The 8544-nt window shown below is 35.7% G+C and overlaps 1 pseudogene; it reads right to left on the bottom strand.

Moving 5' to 3' along the window:
* Positions 1–772: 772 nt before the first annotated feature.
* LOC143608055 (soluble inorganic pyrophosphatase 6, chloroplastic-like) lies at positions 773–7824 on the bottom strand (annotated as a pseudogene).
* Positions 7825–8544: the final 720 nt, after the last annotated feature.

The following is an 8544-nucleotide window of genomic DNA, read 5'->3' as shown; positions in this document are numbered from 1 at the left end:
AACTGAGTTATAACATTTCATTTATTTGTGAAACCATTTCATCATCAAACCCTTTGTATATTATTAACCTTCTTACAATAAATAATATTAAAATGCAAAAAAATATATATAAACAAAAGAAACAAATAATGCAAAACCCGTAATACGGGGGATAAAATATAGTTTTATATAAAGATAAAAATTTATACAACCTAGTTCCAAACTCAACCCGATACAGTTCAATCCTAACGGCTTCCACTCAGTTCTATTTTTCATTGATCAGACCAGTTCCAACAGGACCAGTTACTACGGATGGGCAGAGGTACACAAACCGATTCCAAACCCTAAACATTGGAAGGTAGAATTGGTTCCATTACTGGGTTGGGTTGAAACCGGTTTGTTTCGGTCAACAAAAAGTTAAAACGGTTTATAATCAGTTCTTGACCGGTTTCGGTTCAGGTTAACCAGCTTTAATATATAGGATCATAAATACCAGTTCAATTTTGGTTCAGGACACAGGTATGTGTCGGTTAAGCGTTTTGAATGTGGACGCCTACGTACAGGAACCAGTTTTAAACACCATTGACTTAAACCGAACCAGTTTGGAACCACAACCAAGACGTTCTGTGTCAGTTCACAACTTGATTAAAAATACAAAGTAACAAGTTCAGGTGTCTAATTAATTTATGAAACGAGTTCTCATTAATCACTGACTGGAAAAATAACTAAAGTCGCCATCATGACACACATGATGTGAAAAATGTGTCAAATGCATAGACTTAATAATTAGCATCTACACGAGCGAAAGCTCACCAGCAGGTGTTGATCTCTTCACAAGCTTAGCCCATGATTCATTCGTCTCTGTGATCACCTTATGAGCATACTCATGTCATTCATTTCATACCAAATTCAGCATTAACCTAAATTATTTCAATATTATTAATTTCACTGAAAAAACACTAAATGCGTACCTTATTAGCCGCTTTGTTGCCGAGACCAAAGTTGTTAGCAGGTTTGCCATCAGGGATCTTGTAGTCCCTGAACCAGTCTCTGATTGCGGTAAGAGTACCCTAAAGAAAATTGATTGATTAGTCCCAATGTAATATGCAGTTGATCCGGGTTATGTTTTATCTCCAATTAAAAGTGGGGCGTAAACAAGTTCAGATGCTCAAGATTGGCTTGCTAAAAACCAAATCAAGCCGAGCTTAGACGAGGGCCTAAAAATAAGCTTGTATAATAAATGAGCCTTTATTTATATAATATTAGTAACCTTTTTCTAATATAGTATATATATTTTCATGATAAATAAAATTATATATTATATTTATAATTATGATAATAAATAACTATGTATTATTTATTTATGTTACATATATAAAACTATAATAATACTAATATGTAACAAAATTATTGTCATCTATAAAATATAATAGTTATCAATAAGGAGTTGAACTCAAGCTTTGGATATAGATCTCTAAACGAGCTGAGCTCAAGCTCTGTTAAGTTAAACATGCCAAGCTCAAACTCAGCTCAGCTTGTTTACACCTCTTATGGTCGCTACATAAAATAAAAAAGATTAACTAAAAGAAAACATATACGAAATCACTAAATCACTATGCAATAATTAAATTATTTGTAATAATATGGCTTTTTTAATAACAGCATAAAAACGCAACACACAAAGGACTAATTAACTTCTCATACCGGGAAATGTTTCTCAACATCATCGACATCATTAACAAGTGATGCTCTCGGATCATCCAAGGAAATTGCAATAACTTTCCAATCAAGTTCTCCCTAATCAATCATAGCTAGACACCTAACGGTTTGACTTTCATGAGTTGACCTATGTTCCCGCGCTTTTCACCAATTTCAACAACATCAACTGCATATACCAAACCAAGTAAATAAATCTTAAAAATACCCACTATAAAATGCCACACAAAAATAGCATAACCAGAGTCAAATTACCAGGATCATTGTCTCCAAATGCTCCATCAACCTCAGGGTTTGCAAACGATGAATCTTCCCATGTTTGTGGAAGTAATCCATAATTCCAATTAATGTTATACCTAGGAAACAGAAAGAAATGTACAGGCTTCAAAATTCAAATATTGCAATAGTCTTATACTTTTGGGCCAATGTTCAATAAGCAGCAACCTATTGGTGGTAAGGGTGTTCAAAAAAATATGTATCCTAAATATCTTAAAATCCGAATTACCGAAAAATCTGGTATGACCGAAATTTGGAATACCCGAATCACAGATATTCGAATTTTCGGGTTCAGAAAGAATCTGATAGTGATTTTGAAAATTTTCGGATATCTGAATTATCCGAAATATTTTTTTTAATTATTAAATAATAAAAACGATTTATAAATTTCAGATAATATTCGGATATTACGGATATTTTTATGGATATTTAGGGTAATTTTTGGATATTTCAATAATTTTTCGGATGATTTTTGGATGTTCCGGATAATTTTCGGAAATTTGTAAAAACGACTCTAAATTTTTAACAATTAATTTAAACTTTCAAAATGGATATCTGAAAACACAGTTTCGGATAGTGATATCAACTATCAGAAATTCGCATAACCGAACTTGTTTTGAACACCCAGAATGGTGGGGCCCATGAGTATTCTCTGTCAGTTTGACAGCGAAGAAAGGAGATATTGTTGCAACAAGAATAAAGGACTTACGGGTAGTATCTAAGTTTCCCTTTCTTTGTATCTTGTTTAATGGGAGTGAATATCTCATCGGTAGCAACCTCCATTTTTGCGCTTGATTCTTTTGGGGATTTCAACAATAATATTAAATGCCCCGTCACCAACGTGCAATGGTATATCATGCCAAGGTGAAACCTGAAACAACCAACTCACATTGTCATTAGGAATGTAAACGAACCGAATGTTCAATGCATCATTTGGCTGGTAGTTCGCTTACGCTTGTTTATTTAATCAAATGAACGAACATGAAACATGCGTCACATTCAGTTTTGTTCATTTAGTTAGACGAGGAACATTAAGACATGCCCGGTTTGTTCATTTATATTCGTTCGTTTATGTTCGTTGATATATTCATTTAAAGTTCTAAGGCCCGTTACAATATAGTCTAGTTTTAATAACTTTTTTAAGCCCAATACGTCGTTGTTCACGTTGTCTTTTAATTAGTTTTAGCTCAATAAGTTATGTTATGTTTGTAAACGGTTCGTTTATACTGTTAACAAACGAACATGACCATGTTATTTTCTTAACACACGAAAACAAACAAATAAAACATGTTTGTTTAATTGTCCGTATTGGATGACTCGAACCTGTGTTAAAGACTTAAAGCTAAAGGAACGGACATGCCCATGCCCCGTTCATGTTCATTAATTCGTTTACGGCTCGACTATGATGGCAACTGGAAATGAGCCAATACAAAATGCTAGAAATGTGTAGCAATCAAATGGTGAATCACATTTCATTTCAGTTAAAATATCAAAATAATAGTATCCTAAATTAGAACTCTTGGACATCTGAAGAGCTTGAACTCAAATTCAAAGTCACAAATTAACCCGTTTAACCTATTTTCATTTCAATTTGCAAATAAAATAAAATTACAAAGATAAACAGAATTATAAATGATCATCATTAAGTCTTCATTATGCTATCTCCTCCTTCTGCTCCTTATGTCAGATTTTTCCTTTTTGAGTATAACAAGAGCATCGTTCTTTTTAATCATATCCAACTCCACTACATCTTGGGCGTCAAGGGAAACTCAGCATCTACTATGTCTTGAAGATCTTCAGGATGCATGAATCTGAGGTCTTCGTCATACATGATTACTGCAATCGGACCTCCCGATGCATTCCTCAAGGTTACTAAATCATTATGTCGATTATAAGTAAGATGAGAGATCCTTCCATTTTGTTGTGCCACAGAGTTTGGCTCCAACATTTCGCATCTCCCTCAATGTCTTCCTCTTTCCATGTGAGCTTCTTGCTCGAGTTTTTCTTTTCTTTGTATCAAACATGGAGAGTTTCAAAGTATGTACTTCATTTATTCTTTATATATCTTCTCTCCCTCTCAGCTTGGCTATGGACCTCTCTCCTCTTGTGCTTGAGAAAAGTAAATCCTTTCTCAGATTGTCCTTGATAAATTTGGGGAGGTCATTCCTTTTGTAACGTTCGTAAATTTCCATTAAAATCCTTAAACCTTGTAAAGTTTGTATTTTAACCGAGACCCGTTCTGACGTCTTTAGGAGCCTCCTGGTCGTTCTCGTAAGTTAAGTTTCCTAACTTTTCATCCAAGTATGGAGGGCCTAGACGTAACATTTGTATTAACATAATAAGTTAACCTTAACCCCCACCCTAAGTTGCCACCGGCAGCAGCTATACAGAGGTCCTTCTCGATTTTTGTGCAAGTTCCGGCCATTCTCCAGCCTCCCGAGACTAAATCCAGGTTGGTTCCAGCCTAATACAACTCCTTTTCACCCTTAAACCCTTTGTTGAACACGTTAGGGTTGAGTTTTGATTGTCACAGTTTCTGACAGATTCGTATATGTTTATTGTAGGGTCTATAACGTGATGATAACCCATTGTTTTTGATCGATTCTTGTTTCCACGATGTTATACATTGAGTCTATTTCTACAAAGATATAATATGTAATATTTGGACGAGATTTGAATGGCTTTTATGAATTTATAAGATCGAGTGTCAAAGCTGATGCAGGATGATGGATTCTTGTTTATCTTCCCGATATCATAACTCTTTTTCAACAAGTTCAAATTAGTTGGTTCCACTTCTGGAACTTAATATTTTAAGTTAAGAATCAAACCCAATTGGAATCGTTTAATTCGTTTGGTAATGAATTTTATAAAAATAAAACCATTTTGTTGCGCACTGAAATAGCTATACGTACCTTGCTGTGTTGGAGAAAGTTTTATAATTTTTGCTCCACTAGAAAAATATAATAAAAATATTTTGATAAACCTAAGACATTTATTAAATTCTGGTAAAAATTTAATAATTTATTTCAAAGGTTATCCTATGTAATTAAATGCATCTTCGCATGCTAAAGTCTGCACGTTTTACATGTTATTGATCGATAAGTTCGTTTTAGGCTTAACCGGTGGATGTTCAATTGTGATCGTGTCGGGGCTGTTTGAAGTGATTTTTTCACCAACATATTCCTAGGTATGTCTAGAATTACATACTTTATAATCGTGTCCATTGGTGTTCGTTTGATTGGTCAACTTGTTGTAGATTAAAAACTAGTTTTCGGTTGTCTAGAATAGTGTTTAGTTGCGTTTAACGCGAGTGGTGAAGTAATTAACGACCAATTCAGCTCGGGTGACTTCGGTTCGGTATAGGGACTGTTGGAAAATAATTTTTATAGGTATTGGGACTGAATTGGTTGTTGGTTATTCAAACTGGTCGGTACAACGCGCATTCACGTTTATTGATTAGTTGGTGCATTGTGCTTCGAGTTACCGACCCATTTGACTCGTGTGGACTTGTTGGATGAGAAATTATCATAACGGGTCCACACGAGGCTGAGATGGATGTTAATTGCCTAAACAACTCTTAAACGCGCGTATTCGATAAAGTCAACAACTATCAGGGGTAAATTGGGAACCCTTTGTCCTCGGGATTAACTAAGGGTGGTGTTGGTAAATACATGGCCTCGGGGGCTGATGTAATTGGATTTGGTAATATCAAGGCTTTAGGTCAATCAAATCATGTTTAGAACGTCACGTAGGATAAACGAGTCGGTACGTTTAGTTAGTAATCTTTGTGTGCAATCCGACAGGCTTGTAAACTGTGGATTGGCTTTGAAGTTCTCATACTTATTGGTATTTTATTGGCTCGTTTCATGTGAGTTCATGATGCCCTTTTTACTCTTTTTACGTTTTGGGCTAGCATGCACACCGTAATACGATTTTACACGATTTTACTCGTTAAGACTAATTGGATGGTAGTACATAGCCTTAGTTGTATTTGTGCATTTATAAAACTATGAGTGGATTGTGTTCTCTTCTTAGGATATTTTAGACCCATTTATGGTCATATATTCCTTAAGGTTATACATATTACTTGTGCTCTAAGCTCGAGTTTGCTATTAGGCTCAGTATTGAATGCCTAGATTATCCATTATTTATGGATTGTATGTGATGATAATGTTGGTTGGATATTTGAATTAGATGTTTGTATGTATGTATGTGAATGTGTATCTGTTGGTAAACTGTGTCCAGATCAAATATATTACTCAGGGAAGACCCGGGTGAGGAGGCCCGTGTTGCATGTTTATGATGCGGCTGGGTCAAATATATTACTTAGGGAAGACCCAGGGTGAGGAGGCCCGCCGTTCTGAAAACCGTGGTCAGATCAAATATATTACTTGGGGAAGACCCGGGGTGAGGAGTCCCGTATCACGTGTTTGGGTATGTTAAACCGCGACCGAGTCAAATATATTACTTCGGGATGACCCGGGGTGAGGAGGCTCGTGTTGCGTGAATTGTTTTATTTAAACTGTAACCAAGTCAAATATATTACTTGGGGATGACCCGGGGTGAGGAGGCTCGTGTTACATGATTTTAATGGTTTTGTTAAACCGCGGCTGGGTCAAATATATTACTCGGGAAGACCCGGGGTGAGGAGTCCCGTGCTGCGCGAAAAGATGTTAAATGTTTTATTTACTTACGATTTGAATAGAAAAGCTTTTTATGATTTTATGGACTTATGTTTTGACCAAGGGAAATTATGTAACTAATTACTCATGATTTTCCCTACATTTCTTACTCATGGAATTTAAATTGTTTAATGAATGTCGTTTATGAAAACTTGAACTCACTCAGCTCAAGCTGACTTTGTGTGTATGTTAGATTGATTTTCAGGTTAAGGATTGGAAGTTATCGCTTGGACGTGCTGGGGACTACTCGAAAGGTTGAAGGCATTTCTGGTTGAGGATTTCCAATAAAACGGCTATTATATTTATATTTGATTTTTGGACACTTGTTCCCATGATTGGGATTTTCTTTAAATAACTACACTTTTTCCGCTATTATTTACTCTGAACTTGTTTTAATTAAAAAACGAATCGTCTGATTTTAAATTTTTGTGAATTGTGGATGTGATTACCAACTGTAGGATTCCCGGGATTCGAGGTCTTACGCCTTTGCTGCCCGGCTGGTTGGCTTCTCTTTTGATTGTCATATAGTTTCAGTTAAGCCATTTCCTTCAATTGTTCTTCTAAAAAAATTTCTCAAATCATCTCTAAAGATAATAAGAGTTTCTTCTTTGTCCTCAGTAATCACCCTCAAGTTCTTGAATCTTTTATCATAGTAGAGATGTGTGGGTAGATTTAAATCTCTTGAAGGTTCTGTCCTTACAATCTCAAACCTTGGGGTTCTGCTTGTGCTTGCTTGTTTCTTCCTCTTAGCCTCTTCAAGTTCTGACTCTTCGAACCATCTCTTGATTGTATCATCAGTTTGAACAATAAGTCTTCCCATATTAGCGCCCCTTTTGTGCAGGGCACTCATCATCTCAGCACTTACCACTTCTTCCATTCTCCTTCTGTCCTCTTGTATTTTTCTTTGTGTTTCCAAGTTCATCCTCTACTCTCTGTGATAGATATCAAGGAGTTGAGCATGAGGCATATTGTCAAATTCCTCCTCGGTCATTCCTTTGTTCAAAACTATGTCTTTCAAAGTTGGGACCCTTTGACGATCTTTGAACCACTCCCTAGCCTCAGCTTCTTTCTTTTCACCTTCCTCCCTTTCCTTTACCATCTGCATCTTCAAGTTCTTTTCTCTCTCACTATCAACAATGCTCTTTTGTACTTTATGTGAGTCTTTAATCATTTGCGCTTCTTTTTAGATCATCCAGAGAAAGCTTGATTAAAGAGTTGTATTCAAAGCCATGTATTTGCAAAAACTGGATATCTTTATGTTTAGCTTTGACAGACTCATACTCTGCACCATAACTTGCTCTCTTCTTCTTGATTACCTTTTAAACAAAACTTGCAATGTCATCTACAAGAGCATTCTTGTAGATTTTTTCAATTTAGTCAAACGACTAGAGATTCAAGAAGGCAGGCTTGTGTCCAGCCTTTATCAGAAATTTTCTTTTAGATTCCCTCTTTCTCCAGCCTTATGCTTCTTTTGCAATTGTCTCTTTTGTCAGCCTTTGAAGGTACTTCAAGTCATATTCAAGACTTATGAGGTAGGCTTTGTCATCATTCTCCTCTCATCATCCTTCAAACCTCTTTCTTATTCATCATCAAGATCAATTGGTTCATCAAGATTGTGAAAGGCTCAAATCATTGGTTCTTCAAGATTGATAGATTGAGCCCCTTCAACTTCTATAGATTTAGCCTCCCTTCTCATATACATCTTTACTTTTAAAGATTTTTATCTCTTAGCTTTGGGAAGTTCCACTTTAGATGTCTCCTTTCTTTTTACTCCCTTCTCAGTTTCAGATTCTGTTGGTTGAGTAATAATAGGTTCTTCATGCACTTCTCTTTTTTCTTCATCAACAGTTTCTGTAATTATTAGCTGAATGGTTTGATATGAGTATCTTCA

The sequence above is a fragment of the Bidens hawaiensis genome, unplaced genomic scaffold (genome assembly GCF_021521415.1).
Source record: "Bidens hawaiensis isolate Kalapana, Puna unplaced genomic scaffold, B.hawaiensis_p1.1 tig00095452_1, whole genome shotgun sequence".
Classification (NCBI taxonomy): Eukaryota; Viridiplantae; Streptophyta; class Magnoliopsida; order Asterales; family Asteraceae; genus Bidens; species Bidens hawaiensis.
This window is presented reverse-complemented; position numbering and strand designations above follow the sequence as displayed.